A 15719-nucleotide genomic window follows, 5' to 3' on the forward strand; every position below is an offset into this window, starting at 1 on the left:
GCAATTATTTCTTCTTAGTCCCTTTGTTTTGACATATGGGGCAGGGGCATGAGTGTGTGTATCCCCATGTCCATGTGGAAGTCAGACGACAACTTGTGGGTGTCAGTTCTCTTCCTTCACCATCCTGGGATTAGCTGCAAGTGTTTTTACCCTCTGAGCCACCTCATGGGACCTAAATTCATGTTCTTTATAGCAAAGCATTGCTATCGCCATTATCTGTTTTCCTTTCTCTTTTAGAAGATGGCGGAGCACGGGGAGGCCTCTGAGGAGCCAGTTACTGAGTTTGATTATGATCATCTCCACGAGCTCTCTGCTCTTCTCGGTGTGGATGCAGTGCAGCTGGCCAAGAGCCAAGATGAAGAAGAGCATAAAGCACGAATGAATATGAAGAAAGGTTTTAACTCACAGATGCGCAGTGAAGCCAGGAGATTAAAGACTTTTGTGACCTATGACCCATATAGCTCATGGACGCCTCAGGACATGGCAGCTGCTGGGTTTTACATTACTGAGGTGAAACCTGGGGTGCAATGCTTTTGCTGTAGCTTAATCCTCTTTCACACCAGCCTCAGGAAATTTCCCATCGAAATCCACCAGAAATTTCGTCCAGAATGTGAGTTCCTGTTGGGCAAAGATGTCGGTAACATTGGCAAGTATGACATAAGGGTGAAGAGTCCAGAGAAGACGCTGAGAGGCGGCAAAGCACAGTACCAAGAAGAGGAGGCCAGGCTGGAGTCCTTTGAGAAGTGGCCGTTTTATGCCCATGGGACCTCACCACGTGGACTCTCCGCAGCCGGCTTTGTCTTTACAGGTAACTAACTGGGTCCCATTTTGTGAGGTTTTCTGTGGTGGTTAAGGGTTATTTTCCATTTTGTGGGCAGTATTTTGCTAATCAACAATTGTTGGTGAACTGTATTACATTAGACATAATGTGTATTTCATTACATTTCAACTTTAATAACTTTGCTTTTGCTTTAGTGCACATTTAATGAAGCATTGGTTTGCTATAGATATGTATGTATATGTACACACACATGCACACACACGTGTGTGTGTATAAAGTAAAATGTTACTTTTCTGTACATATATACCTTAAGAGTACCGGCAGTGGACTGAGTGTGTAGCTGAGTGCTAGATCACCTAGTAGGACCTCCAAAGCCCTGGGCTGTGTCTATGGAGGATGGCCAAGGCTGGGATGGGAGGTCCAGACACAGGAGTGGGTCATTTAGGGCAGTGGGATGTGGCCAGGGATTCAGCCAGAGGGGACATGTAAGAGCAAGAATGCTGGGGTCTGTGTTGCTCTGGTTCAGTATGATCAACTTCAAGACACACCTGGTGCCATGCCTTCCCTGCATCTGTAGGTGAAAGGGACACTGTGCAGTGCTTCTCCTGCGGTGGATGCCTGGGAAACTGGGAAGAAGGAGACGATCCCTGGAAGGAGTATGCCAAGTGGTTCCCCAAGTAAGTGGATCGTATTTCATGATTAAAATTTTTAATGTTTTTCAGAGCAAAATAAAACTAGAGATAAAAGAGCCACATTGTTGGGGTATTCCCTTGAGTTCTGATCTTCCTCCTATCCTATATGGGATCACCCCAGAACTTTTTTTTTTTTTTTTCAATGCAGTTTATTCAGGAACATTGAACAATCTTCGGACCCCAGGGAAAGCCAGCCCACAGCTTAAATAGCCTCTGGGTAGCCAACCCAGGCGTGCCACGGGGGCAATGCAGATAGGTCCACATACATGGAAGCAAGCCAGATCCTCGGCCTTAGCCAAATGTGGAGTTGTTCATGACAGAGAGCACTCACCATCGGGAAGGTGGAAGGCGGAAACCAGCTCCATCTTTAAGGCATAGCATTACGCAGCTCTCTACAGTTCCCCCTTTTTGTTTTAGACGCATCAGGCAAGAGTAGAGGTCTGATCTCTGATATTAGAAATAAATTGGGACTTTGTACTGATGTTCATTTAGGTGTCATCCACCCAAAGAGCATCAGACCAGTCCGATACCTTTTTCTCAGAGGCGGGACCTGGGGCATCAACCCGCATGCAATCAGACATGCTCTTCTCTGGGTCCAAAGCGGCTGACCCTGAGTGCAGTGCTTAGCCTCGCATCCTGAGCGTATCATTTTAGCTTTTTATGGTATCCAACCATGCTTGGGGAGAATGTCCTGCTTCAATGGCTGTAAAGGCCTGAATGATCATGGCTGCATCACACTGTTGTGACACCCCAGAACTTTTTAAGTGGTCACATAGTGATAAGTTTGAATCACACGAACTTAGCTTTTTCTTCTATTTTTGAAGTTTTTTTTTTTTCTTTTTTTCTGTTTGCTGGATTATTGAGTGATTTTATTGGCTTGATCCACAAAGGATATTTTTAATACATTCTTAGTTTTTTTTTAATCAACCTTGTAACCACTACTTTTCTTTTTTTTTTTAGCCTTTCTTTGTCTAATTTTTAGTTTTTATATTAATTACAGTTTATTTACTTTGTATCCCCACTGTAGCCCCCTTCATCATTCCCTCCGAATCTCACTCTCCCTCCTTCCTTTCCTCCCTGCCCCTCTCTAAGTCCATGATAGGGGAGGTCATCTTCCCCTTCCATCTGACCCTAGCTTATCAGGTCTCATCAGGACTGGTTGCAATGTCCTCCTCTGTGACCTAGAAAGGCTGCTCCTCCCTCAAGGGGTGGGAAGGGTCAAAGAGCCAGCCACTGAGTTCATGTCAGAGACAGTCCCTGTTCTCCTTACTAGAAAAACCCACTTGGATGCTATGGGCTAGAGATCCTCTATGGTAGGCTCCCATCCTGTTTCTTGTTTTCTCCTACTTCCAATGTCCATCCCATTTGTCTTTCTAAGTGAGGAGTGATCATTTTATCCTGTGTCCTCTTTCTTGTTTAGCTTCTTTAGGTGTACAGATTTTAGTATGTTTATACTATAGGCTTAGTATCCACTTATAAGTGAGTATATACTGTCTGTGTCTTTTTGCTTCTGGGATACCTCACTCAGGATGATCTTTTCTAGATCTCACTTTTTTCCTGGAAATTTCATGATTTTTTTGTTTTTAATTACTGAGTAGTATTCCATTGTGTAAATATACCACAATTTCTGTATCAATTCCTCCGTTGAGGGACATCTGGGTTGTTTCTAGGTTCCGGCTATTATGAATAAAACTGCTACAAACATGGTTGACTTGAGCATATTTTAGATATATGCCTAGGAGTGGTATAGCTGTATCTTGAGGAAGCACTATTCCTAATTGTCTGAGAAAACACCAGACTGATTTCCTAAGTGGTTGTACAAGATACATTTCCACCAGCAATGGAGGAGGGTTCCCCTTTCCCCACAACCTCTCTAGCATGTGTTGTCACTTGAGATTTTGATCTTAGCTATTCTGATGGGTGTAAGGTGAAATCTCAGGGTCATTTTGATTTGCATCTCCCTGATGGCTAAGGATGTTGAGTGTTAATTTGGTGTTTCTCTGCCATTCTATAGTCCTCTACAGAGAATTCTCTCTTTAGCTCCTTTTTGTTTACTTGATTTGTTGCTTTTTAACTTCTTTATTTCTTTATATATTCTGGATATTAGTCCAGATATAGGGTTGGTGAAGATCCATTCCCAGTCTGTAGGCTGTCGTTTTGTTCTGATGACAGTGTCCTTTGCTCTACAGAAGCTTTTTAGTTTCATGAGGTCCCATTTATTGATTTTTTTTGCTCTTAGAGCCTGTGCTGTTGATGTTTTGTTCAGGAAGTTGTCTCCTGTATGAATGAGTTCTAGGCTCTTCCCCACTTTATCTTCTAACAGATTTAGTGTGTCTGGTTTTATGTTGAGATCTTTGATCCACTTGCCCTTTAGTTTTGAGCAGGCTGATAAATATGGATCTATTTTCATTTTTCTGCATGTAGACATCCAGTTGGACCAGCACTATTTGTTGAAGATGCTGTCTTTTTTTTCCAGTGAATGGTTTTGGCTTCTTTGTCAAAAATCAAGTATCCATAGGTGTGTGGATTTATTTCTGGGTCTTCTCTTCAGTTCCATTGATCCACCATTCTGTTTCTATGCCAATGCATGCAGTTTTTATTACTATTGCTCTGTAGTGCAGCTTGAGATCAGCCAAGGAGATACTTCTAGATGATTTGTTGTTGTACAGGATCATGTTGGAGATTCTGGGTTTTTTGTTTTTCCATATGAAATTGAGAATTTTTCTTTCACACTCTGTTAAGAATCGTGTTGGTATTTTGATGGGAATTGCATTGAATCTGTATATTGCTTTTGGTAGGATGGTCATTTTCACCATGTTAATCCTACTGATCCATGAGCATGGGAGATCTTGCCATCTTCTGATATCCTCTTCAATTTCTTTCTTTAGAGACTTGAAGTTTTTTTTCAAACAGGTCTTTCACTTGCTTGGTTAGAATCACACCGACGTACTTTATGTTTTTAGTGGCTGTCATGAAGGATGTTGTTTCCCTAGTTTCTTTCTCGGCCCTTTTATCTTTGGTATACAGGAGGGCTTAAGAGTTTTTGAGTTAATTTTGTATTTAGCCACTTTGCTGAATGTGTTTATCAGCTGAAGGAGTTCTCTGGTTGAATTTTTGGGGACACTCATGTGTACTATCATATCATCTGTGAATAGTGACATTTGACTTCTTCCTTTCTGATTTGTATTCCCTTGATCTCCTTTAGTTTTCATATTGCTGTAGCTAGGACTTCAAGTACAGTGTTGAAGAGATATGGGGAGAATGGGTAGCCTTGCCTTGTCCCTGATTTCAGTGGAATTGATTTAAGTTTCTCTCTCTTTAGTTTGATGTTGGCTATAGGCTTGCTCTAAATTGCCTTTACTATGTTTAAGTATGTATCTTGTATCCCTGGTCTCTCCAAGACTTCAATCATGAACGGGTTTTGGATTTTGTCAAATGCTTTTTTGGAATCTAATGAGAAGATCATGTGGCTTTTCTGCATGAGTTTGTTTATGTGATGGATTACATTGATGGATTTCTTTATGTTGAACTACACTTGCATGCCTGCGATGAAGCCTATTTGGTGATGGTGGTTGGTATATTTTATGTGTTCTTGGATTCTGCTTGCAAGTATTTTATTGAGTAGTTTTACATCAATGTTCACAAGAGAGATAGGTCTGAAGTTATCTTTTTTTGTTGGGTCTTTGTGTAGTTTAGGTATCAAGGTGACTGTGGCTTCATAGAATGAGTTTGGTAATGTTCCTTCTGTTTCTATTTTGTCAAATAGTTTAAAGAGAACTGGAGTTAGCTCTTCCCTGAAGGTCTGGTAGAATTCTGCACTGAAAACATCTGGCCATGTTTTTTTTTTTTTTGGGAGGGGGGAAGGGAGACTATTGATGACTGCTTCTATTTCCCTGGGGATAGGACTTTTCAACTTTTCTGCCTGATCTCTATTTATCTTTGGTAAGTGCAATCTATCAAGAAAATTGTCCATTTCATTTAGATTTTCAAATTTTGTTGCATATAGCTTTTGTAGTCAGACCTAATGATTGTTTGGATTTCTTCAGTGCCTGTTGTTATGTCCCTCTTTTAGGTTCTCTTTGCCTTTTAGTTAGTTTGGCTAAGGGCTTGTCCATCTTGTTGATTTTCTTAAAGAATCAGCTCTTGCTTCCATTGCTTCTTTGAATTGTTTTATTTGTTTCTAATTGATTGATTTCTGACCTGAGCTTGTATATTTCCAGCTGTCTACTCCTCTGTTGTGTTTGCTTCTTTTTTTCCTAGGGCTTTCAAGTGAGCTATTAGGTTGCTTGTATAGGATGTTTCAAATTTCTTCTTGCAGGCACTTAGTGCTATGAGCTTTCCTCTCAGCGCTGCTTTTGTTGTGTCCCATAAGTTTGGGTAAGTTGTACCTTCATTTTCATTGAATTCTAGGAAGTCTTTAATTTCTTTCTTTATTTCTTCCCTGATCCAGCTGTCTTTGAGTAGCAAGTTGTTCAGTTTTCATTTATGTGTAGACTTTTTGCTATTTCTGTTGTTGTTGAGGTCCAGATTTAGACCATGTTGATCAGATAGAATACAAGGGATTATTTCAATCTTCTTGTATCTGCTGAGGCTTGCTTTGTGACCAAATATATGGTCTATTTTGGAGAAGGTTCCATGAGGTGTTTAAAGAAGGTATACTCTTTTGAATTTGGGTGAAAAGTTCTGTAGACATCTATTAGGTCCATTTGATTTAGGAGCTCTGTAAGTGCCCTTATTTTCCTGTTTACCTTCTGTCTGGATGATCTGTCCCTTGATGAGAGTGGAGTGTTGAAGTCTCCCACTATTAAGGCGTTGGGATGGATGAGTGATTTCAGCTTTAGTAATGTTTCATTTACAAATGTAGGTGTTCTTATATTTGGGGCATAGATGTTCAAAATTGTGAAGTCCTCCTGGTGGAATTTTCCTTTGATGAAAATGAAGTGCCCCTCCTCATCTTTTTGATTAATTTTGGTTGAAAGTCTATTTTATTAGATATTAGGATAGCTACTCCAGCTTGTTTTTTTTTGGGTCCATTTGCTTGAAAAACATTTTTCTAGTCCTTTACTCTGAGGTAGTGTTTATCTCTGTTGCAGAGGTGTGTTTCTTGGATGCAGCAGAAGGTTGTATCCTGTTTCTGCAACCATCCTGTTAGTCTGTGTCTTTTTATTGAAGATTTGAGCCCACTGATGTTGATGGATAATAGTGACCAATGACTGTTAGTTCCATTTATTATGGAGTTGGTGGTCTTACTGTGATTCACTGCTTGTTTTTTTTTTTTTAATTTTGTTGGAAAATTATCTGTATCCTATGTTTAATTGGTTGTAGTGTTTTCATTGGATTGGAGTTTTCCTTCTAGTATCTTCTGTAGGGCTGGTTTCCTATGTAGATATTGCTTAAATTTTGTTTTGTTATGGAATAGTTTGTTTTCGCCATCTATTTTGATTGAAAACTTTGCTGGGTATAGTAGTCTGGGTTGGCAACTGTGGTCACATAAGGTCTGCATGACATCTGCCCAGGTCTTTCTGGCTTTCATAGTTTCTGATAAGAAGTCTTGTGTGTTTCTGATAGGTCTGCCTTTATATGTTACTTGGCCTTTTTCTCTTGCTGCTTTTAATATATTTTCTTTGTTCTGTAGATTTAGTGTTCTGACTATGATGTGACGTGAGGAGTTTCTTTTCTGGTCTAGTCTATTTGGTGTTCTGTAGGCCTCTTATATATTTACGGACATCTCTTTAATTTGGGAAATTTTTCTTCTATGATTTTCTTGAAGATATTTTCTGGACCTTGGAGCCTGGTATGTTCTTTTTTGTCTATTTCTATTATTCTTTGAATTCGCCTTTTTGTGGTGTCCTTGATTTCTTTGATGTTTGTGTTTGGGACTTCTCCGATTTTACTTTTTCTTTGAGAAAAGTTTCAATTTCTGCAAGTGTGTCTTCAGCACCAGAGATTCTCTCTTCCATCTCTTGTTTTCTATTTTTGATAGTTACCTTTGTGTTTCCTGATCTTTTCTCTAAGTTCTCCAGCTCCAGGGTTTTCTCTGTGTTTTCTTTATTGCTTCTAATTCTGTTTTCATGCATCATTTCCTTCATCTGCTTGAATGTGGATTCCTATGTCTCTATGATAGTCTCTGTTTTTTTTTATTTTGTTGTTGTTTTCCTCTCTATATGCCACTAATTGTGCCTCTACTTGTTTGGCTATATTTGCCTATGTTTCTTTGAGAGCTTTGTTCATTTCCTCTTTATTTGCTTCCACCCATGTTTCAGTTTCTTTGAGAGATTTGTTTGTTTCCTCTTTATGTGCCTCTAATAACTGGATAAGCAAAGCTTTAAAATCATTTTCCTGTGTTTCCAATGAATTGGAGTATCCATAGATTTTTGGGGTTGCTGATGACACCATGATGTCCTGGATTTTGTTGGATGTGTTCTTTTGCCAACCTCTAGCCATCTGCTTATCTGTAACTGTCACTGTTTGTTCCTGGATTCTTCATTTCAGAGTGGTACCATCTTTCTCTGGTGTCTAGAGAATTCCTCAGGAAGATGAGAGAGGTCCATTGGTTTGAGAGTGTGCATTGGTGCTTCAGCTGTACCTAAGGTAGAAAGATTTATGGGCATGGAAGGACAAATGTAGGTGGGTGTGTGAGTGTGTGTGTGCATGGGCATGTGTGTGGAAGTGTGCCTTGACTGACAGGATGTTAGAGACCTGCTCTGTCAATGCGGGGGTAGGAGCTCCTTCAGCTCCTTCAGCTCATTGGTGCTGTAGCTGCTGAACTTGGAAGTCCAGCTGCAGCAGCTAAACTGGGAGGCTGGTCCAGGTGCCTGCTGGGAAGTCCTGGGGGGGCCACAACAGTAGTCCACAGACCTGTGTGGCCCAGTGCCTGTTGTAACTGGGTGGTTTTGCTGGTCTGGCAACTTTGGTGGGTGTACAGCCACCTGTCACCACTGAGGGATTGGATGGCCCTTACAGTCACTGGCTGGTAGGACCTGTGGAGTTGGTATGGTCACCTGCATACCTGGGACTCAGAAGGATGGTACTGTGGATCTGGGAATCAGAAGGCTGGTAGAGCTGGCAGCTGTGGCTAAGGAGCTAGGAGCCCTGCCTCTGCTGTCTCAGTCCCCAGGGAGTGAGTTCTCTGCTAAGGGTCTCTGGAGTCTCTTTGGGCCAGCTCCACTGAAGAGGAGGGAGCCCCTAAATGGGGAAGTGAATGTTCGCCACTCTCCATCCCCAGAGAAGTCCACCTGTGACCTGAATCTAAATGGTCTCAGCTCATGTGATGTCCCTGCTCATTCTGGAAGCCTCAATGTTGATTTTCTGGCTTCAGTTGCCCCTCTACTCACCAAATTCAGAGTTTCAGATCCTCTGCCTCTCTGATACGGTGTGCTGCTATCCTGGATCGACCTTAAAGTAATTTTGCTTTCATTTGAAACATATTTTTGGTTTGGTTTGCTGTGTGTGTATGTTCACTTTTGTGGGCACAGGTTGACCTAGCATGCTTTCCCTATCACTCTCTCTCTATCTTTAGACAGGGATCACTGAACCAGAACTCACAGATTGGCTTACTAGCTGGCCAGGGAGTGTCTAGGACCTGCCTGTCTCTGTTGACCCAGGGAGAAGGTTGAAGAAGTGTGTGACTATACCCCACCTTTACATACACACTGGGCTTCAAACTGCAGACCCTCAAGCCCGTACTGTGCCATTATCCCTACTAACCTACCTACTCAGTAACCCAAATACTAAGACAATGTCTGTCAGGCAATAGCCCCGTGACTTATCCCAACTAATAAATGTGTTAGTCTGTACAGGGGTAGAATTGGTGTATAAAACAAAGAAAGTCAGAATATTTAAGGCATTACAAGTGGATTCACATGTGTGGAATATGCACCAAATAAAAATGCTTGCTGGATGCAGTGGCACATACCTGTAATCCCAGCAGTAGGAAGATGAAGAGTGGAGAATCAGGAGTTCATAGCCACACTCTGCTGAAAGGCAAGAGGGCCAGATGTCTAGGTCATCCACATCCTCATGCCACAAGAGAAAAGATGTTTTGCTTCAGAGATTCAAGGATTTTGGTATTGCAGTGGTCTTTAGCTCCCCGCTTAGAAAAAAACATATTTTAATTAAATTTAGTGATCTGTTTAGTACTGGTTTTGTCATTTCTTTGCTTTTATTTATTTGTTTCTGCCAACAAAGATTTACTTCTTTCACTGGTTTTCAAGCTTTGATTATGGAACATCTCATGGAAATGAAAAGATCACTATAATAAGCACTTGTCAGCACCTGGTCAGTAACAATCTCCTCCTCCACTGCCTGCCAATGTTTTCTATGGAATAACAAGAACCAGGCTACTTCAAAGTGAGTTCCAGGGACCACATAAAGCATCTGTTAGTATTATAGCATGTGAGATGGAACCACAGTATCCTTAAGTCTTCTAGGAAAAGATGGCATAAGTGCCTAATGTCAAATACATGAATCAGCATTCAAATGCTCATCTCCCTCCCTCTGTTACAGTTTTGTTTGTGTGTTTGTTTTTAAAATAAAAAAGTGCACTTCTGGGGCTGTGAGAATGGGGGTGTTGTTCTTCTGCTAGGATGTGTGTGGAGGTCAGAAGATGGCCTAACGGAGCGGCCCCGGGTATCACACTCAAATCATCAGGCTTAGTAGCAAGCACAGCTGCCCTCTTAGCTGTTTTTCCAGCCCAGAATTATAAATCCATTTTCCTCACCTTTCACCTTTTCAATTATTTCTTAAAAGAAATCACTTAAGCTGCTCTGTATAATTTCCTGCACTTTATACTTGGCTGAATGTTCCTATTTATTTATTTATTTATTTATTTGTGTGTTTTTCTGTAATGTCAGTGAATGGTGCTTGACTCGAAAGGGCTTTTGTTTTATTTTATTGATGGGCCTCATTATATATTCCAGGCTGGCCTCAACTTGCTCATCTTTCTGCTTCAACCTCTGACATGATAGGATTGTGGGTACACACCACCGTGACTGGGATATTTTTTTTCCAAATAGTTGTAGCTCATACCGTGTATAGGAGAGTTACTGGGTAGATGCTAGATCACACACAAACCAACTAGGCAAGTATTTACCAGACACCTTGCACACAGGCAACCATGCTCACAGAAATGAAAGGCTATCTAGGATTATTTGTAAATGGAAACATAAATAGGCACAATTCTTTTAGGGTGAACAGTCTTTAAAATTTCTAAAACTAGCACCTGGGAGGCCAAAGGGCATATGGATCTCTATGAGCTCAAGGGCAGCCTGGTTTCTGGTCTATAAAGTGAGTCTAGGACAGCCAAGGCTACACAGAGAAACTCTGTCACAAAAAAACAAAACAAAAACAAAAACAAAAAAACCCAAAACTAACCAAACCAAAAAAATTCTTAAATTATATCGCAACATGTTCACAAATGTATAGAAAAAGCTATGAAATGATGATGTAAATTAAATAGATGATCTTGGGCTTGGGTTTGTTGAGCTGTGAGGTGGCAAGAAAACTTCACATTGTACTTGCTTCACTTAAATTATTGAAAAGGTAGCCTAAAAGAAAGTTAGAGGAGGTTTAAAGGGAAGAGGGGACACAGAGGAAAGGAAAAAGAGGTGAAAACAGTAGCTGAGGAAGAAATGGTTCCTGGAAATCAATGATATAGTCATAGGAACAATGGGCCCTGATTAGCAAATCATAGAATGTCACCATCTCCTTAGGAGTTGAGCTTGTACCCTGCAGATGTACCTGCTGCAGTTCAGCCTCAGACAGGGGCCCCACTGCTGCTCCTGGGCTCCTAAAGCAGCTCTGGCCCAGCTTAGGGCCCTGGGTTTAGTGTTGCTGGCTACACTCTGGACACCTTCCAGCCACACCATTCCCATGTGATCAGCTCTAACTAGAGCTTCCTCCAGTGGTCTTTGGTTGCTTCTCTGACACAGCAGAGTGAACATGACCTACACAGGAAGAGGAGACGGTCCAGCCACTGGCCCACAGCTGGAAGGAGTAAGGCCTTGTTAGGCCCAGCATGAGCCTAAATATAAGAAGGTATGAAGAGAATTCAGGAAAGTAATCATCCATCGATGCAAAATCGAAAGAGGTTCATCTTGACCACTGCACAATGTGGTCACCCCTGCTGGTCAGCTAGGAGTGGCACCTGGAGACAATGATCTTAGGTTTTTAAAAGACAAAAGGTGTGAATCTCCTGGGGTTGCTATCTTGGAGATTCGGGATTGGATGAGGTGTTTAACTTTTAAAATATTTGGTTAGTTCTGGTCACCCTTAGGTTGGGTCAACCCTGTTGTAAATATCTGATCTTCAAGTCAGTTTGGAATTTCCTGCCATATGAGACATAGCTACAGTTAAAAGTGGGAGAATGATTAAATCATCTCGGTTTCCAAACAAAGCTCATTTTACAGGCACCAGCCGGTGATTTACTCTCCATTTAGTAGGGATCTCTGCTTGTTTTCTTCCTTATCTCTGCCCTCACAGATGGCTGATGTCAGGAATTTTTACATTTCTCAGCTCTCTGGAGAGCACTAAGAGGCTTTAATTAATATGGGCCTAAAATTTGAAAATATAAGTTATAAGGCAATTAAAAAAAACATAGGTTACAAAGTTAGTCTGATTTTTTCAGCCTGCTCACACAAGAAGGACCAGACAGTGCTGGAGCGAGGCAAACTTGCATGTGCAGGCCGCTTGACGTGCAGTCCTGAACTGAGGCACTGACTTTCATAGAGCCTTGAGTGTAAAATGCAGATAATAACATATAGCCTGTAGGTCTTGTAAAACCTACCATGCATCACATGCAATGACTGATGTACCTTCCATATGTCTGTCAGCATGAGCACAGGGCTGACATCAGAACTCAGTCTCCAAATTTCCTGTTGTGTTCTTTATCCTAAGCTTCTGAGACTTCAGTTTTAAACACTGGCCTGATCACTTCTTTTATGAAATTTTGGTAAAATATCTGAATATTTTCTTACATTTTTTTTAAAACTGAATAATAAATGTGAGCTGGTTTTAGTATAGTTTTAAGTTTTAAAACATGGACTCACTCTGTATCCCAAACTGACATCAAACTCACCGTGCTCCTTTGATTTCCAAGTGTTGAGATTGCAATTTGCATCATCATGCCCAGCTATCACAATAGTTTTTAAAGATTAATTTATTATTTTACAGTATTCTGCCTGCATGTACACCTGCACACCAGAAGGGGGCACCAGATCTCACTATAGATGGTTATGAGCCACCATGTGTTTGCTGGGAATTGAACTCAGGACCTTTGGAAGAACAGCCAATATTCTTAACTTCTGAGCCATCTCTCCAGTCCCTGCAATTGTTTTAAAAATAGCATTTAAGAAAGTAATGTTGAGGTGGGAAGGACAGCACATGTCAGTGATCCCAGGTCTTGTGAGTGACAGACAAGAGGAGCAGGAATTCAAGGTTTTTGTTCCAGAGAGCCTAAAATGAGTCTGTGCCATATAAAATCCTATCTCAAAAGAGAAAGAGTTATTGAAATATTTTAAAAGCAAGTTCATTTTAAAAAGAATTGATAACATCAAGTCATGGCTCTGTGCCACATGGGGTACATTTAGGCATAGGGCAATGCATGGAAAGTTGAAAAATGGAGCCAGGATCCATGGATGCCACAGAAACCGAATGGAAGTCCTGGAGCTATGTAGAGTTCATCTCCTCATGCTGTTAAAAGCAGCAAGGCAAGGCTGATCTCATCCCCATTAACAAAAGAGCTCTGAGTCTCCTCCTTACCACACTGCTAGGAAGGCTAGTGTCAGTTAGAGAAACATTGTTCAGTCTTAAAAGCAGCTTGGTTTGTATGGGAAAAGGAGTACATTTCAAGATGATATTCAACATATGTTATAAAAATCAAAACCAATAGATTAATATCTGCTATTTTAAAAATTATCATGACAGTTTTCTTTAGTAGGTGAAATATGCTACAACTAATTTTCATATTGTTCCCTTTACTGTCACTGTGATCTGACTGTGGGAACGAGGCTCAACTGCCTGTTCTGAATGTTTAGTTTAAGAAAAAAATGTGCTCTATTGTGTGCTTACAATGCTCCTGAGACAGAGGCAGGAGATTGCTTTAAGCAAGGAATTTATCACCAGTCTGGGCAACATAGGAATCCCTCAATATAAAATAAAAATAAAGTAATCTTAAGACTGAATTTTAAGTAAATATATGTATTTTCCTTAATATAAATAAAAATAATTCTATCAGAACACTTGTAATTCTCATGAAAAAGGTTTGGGGTGAGTTAAAATCTTTTTTAATACAATATGTTTTGATCATGATTTTCCCCCTCCTCCAACTCCTCCCACATCCTCCCCACTTCCCTACTCAGCCAACTTGTGTTCTTTCTCTCTGTGTTTCAAAATGCCCCTCTTCACAAGAAAATCATAACAATCAAAAAACTAGTATGACTAAAAAAAAAAGTGTGTTTTGTGTTGGCAAGTATTCCTGGGCATAGGCCTGCCCTGAAGTGTGTGGTTATACCCAGTGACACTCCACTGGAGACTGATTGTTCCCTCATCAGTAGGTTCCAGTGGAAATAGCTTCTTGGTTAGGGTGGGAACTTGTGTCCACTTCCCTGCTCAGTGCTGGGTTTCCATCGGGTTGGGACCTACTCAGGTCTTGTGTTTGCAAGTATTTTTCCTGACCGTATTAGTGATGTATAAAGTCCAATAGTTTGAGAGGTTTTATCAAATGGTCTTTGCAGTGTAGAACATCTCTATTTATAGAGTTTTATTTTTAATTTTGTGGCATACAGTTTTAGATGTATGATCTATTGATTCTTTGGATTTCCTCAGTATGTATTGTTATATCCCCTTTTTCATTTCTGATTTTATTAATTTGGATACTCTCCCTCTGTCTTTTAGTTAGTTTGGCTATGGGTTTGTCTAATTTGTTGATTTTCTCAAAGAATCAGCTCTTGGTTTTGTTGATTTTCTCAAAGAATCAGTTCTTGGTTTTGTTGATTTTTCTCAAAGAATCAGCTCTTGGTTTTGTTGATTTTCTTTATTGTTCTCTTTGTTTCTAGGATATTGATTTCATCCCTGAGTTGGATTATTTCCTGATGTCTACTCCTCTTGGGTGTATTTGTTTCCATTTTTATAGAGCCTTCAAGTGAACTATTAAGTTGCTAGTATAAGCTCTCTACATTTGTTTATGAAGGCACATAGTACTATGAACTTTCCTCTTAGTACTTCTTTCATTGTGTCCCATAAGTTTATGTATGTTGTGCTTTCATTTTCATTGAATTCTGGAAAGCTTTTAATTTCTTTATTTCCTCCATGACCCAGTAGTCATTAGCTAGAAAGTTATTCAATTTCCATGAGTTTTTAGGCATTCTGTTGTTTCTGTTATTGTTGAAGTCTAGCTTTAATCCATGGTAGTCTGATAGAATACAAGTTGTCATTTCAATTTTCTTATATTTGTTGAGACTTGCTTTGTATTTGAGTATGTGGACAGTTTTGAAGAAGATTCCAAGAGGTCCTGAGAGAAGGCATATTCTTTTGTGTTTGAGTGAAATGTTCTGTGGATCTCTGTTAAGTCCAATTGACTCATAACGTCAATTAGCTTCATTATTTCTCTGTTTAGTTGCTGTCTCAATGATTTGTCTTTGGTGAGAGAGATGGGTTGAAGTCCTCCCACTGTTAACGTGTGGGGTTCAACGTGTGATTTAAGCTTTAGTAATGTTTCTTTTATGACTGTGGGTGCTCTTGCATTTTGGCCATATATGTTCAGAAATGAAATATAATCTTGGTTGATTTTTTCTTGGATGAATATGAAGTGCCCTTTCTCATCTCTTTTAATTAATTTTGGATGAAAGTGTATTTTGTTAGATATTAGAATAGCCACTCCAGCTTGCTTCTGTGACCATTTGGAAAACCTTTTTCCAGCCCTTTATTCTGAGGTAATGTCTATCATTGTTGCTGAGATGTGTTTCTTGTTAGCAACTGAATGATGGGTCCTGTTTACACATCCATTCTGTTAGCGTGTGTGTGTGAGTGTGTGTGTGTTTAACAGGGAGTTGAGGCCATTGGTGTTGAGAGAGATTGATGACCACTGGTTGTTGATTCCCATTATTTTGATGGTGGTGGTGGCTTTTGTGGTGGTGGTGTTTGTGGTGCTGTGTGTGTGTGTGTGTGTGTGTGTGTGTGTGTGCCCCTTCCCTGTTTTGGTTTATTGTTGTGGGGTTATTTGTTTTCTGTGTTTATCTGGGTGTGATTAG

The 15719-nt window shown here is 40.3% G+C and overlaps 1 pseudogene; it reads left to right on the forward strand.

Moving 5' to 3' along the window:
* Positions 1–240: 240 nt before the first annotated feature.
* The window catches only part of LOC132654513 (baculoviral IAP repeat-containing protein 1a-like), a 53090-nt pseudogene continuing 37611 nt past the window's right edge, over positions 241–15719 (forward strand).

This window comes from Meriones unguiculatus, chromosome 6, assembly GCF_030254825.1.
Source record: "Meriones unguiculatus strain TT.TT164.6M chromosome 6, Bangor_MerUng_6.1, whole genome shotgun sequence".
NCBI lineage: Eukaryota > Metazoa > Chordata > Mammalia > Rodentia > Muridae > Meriones > Meriones unguiculatus.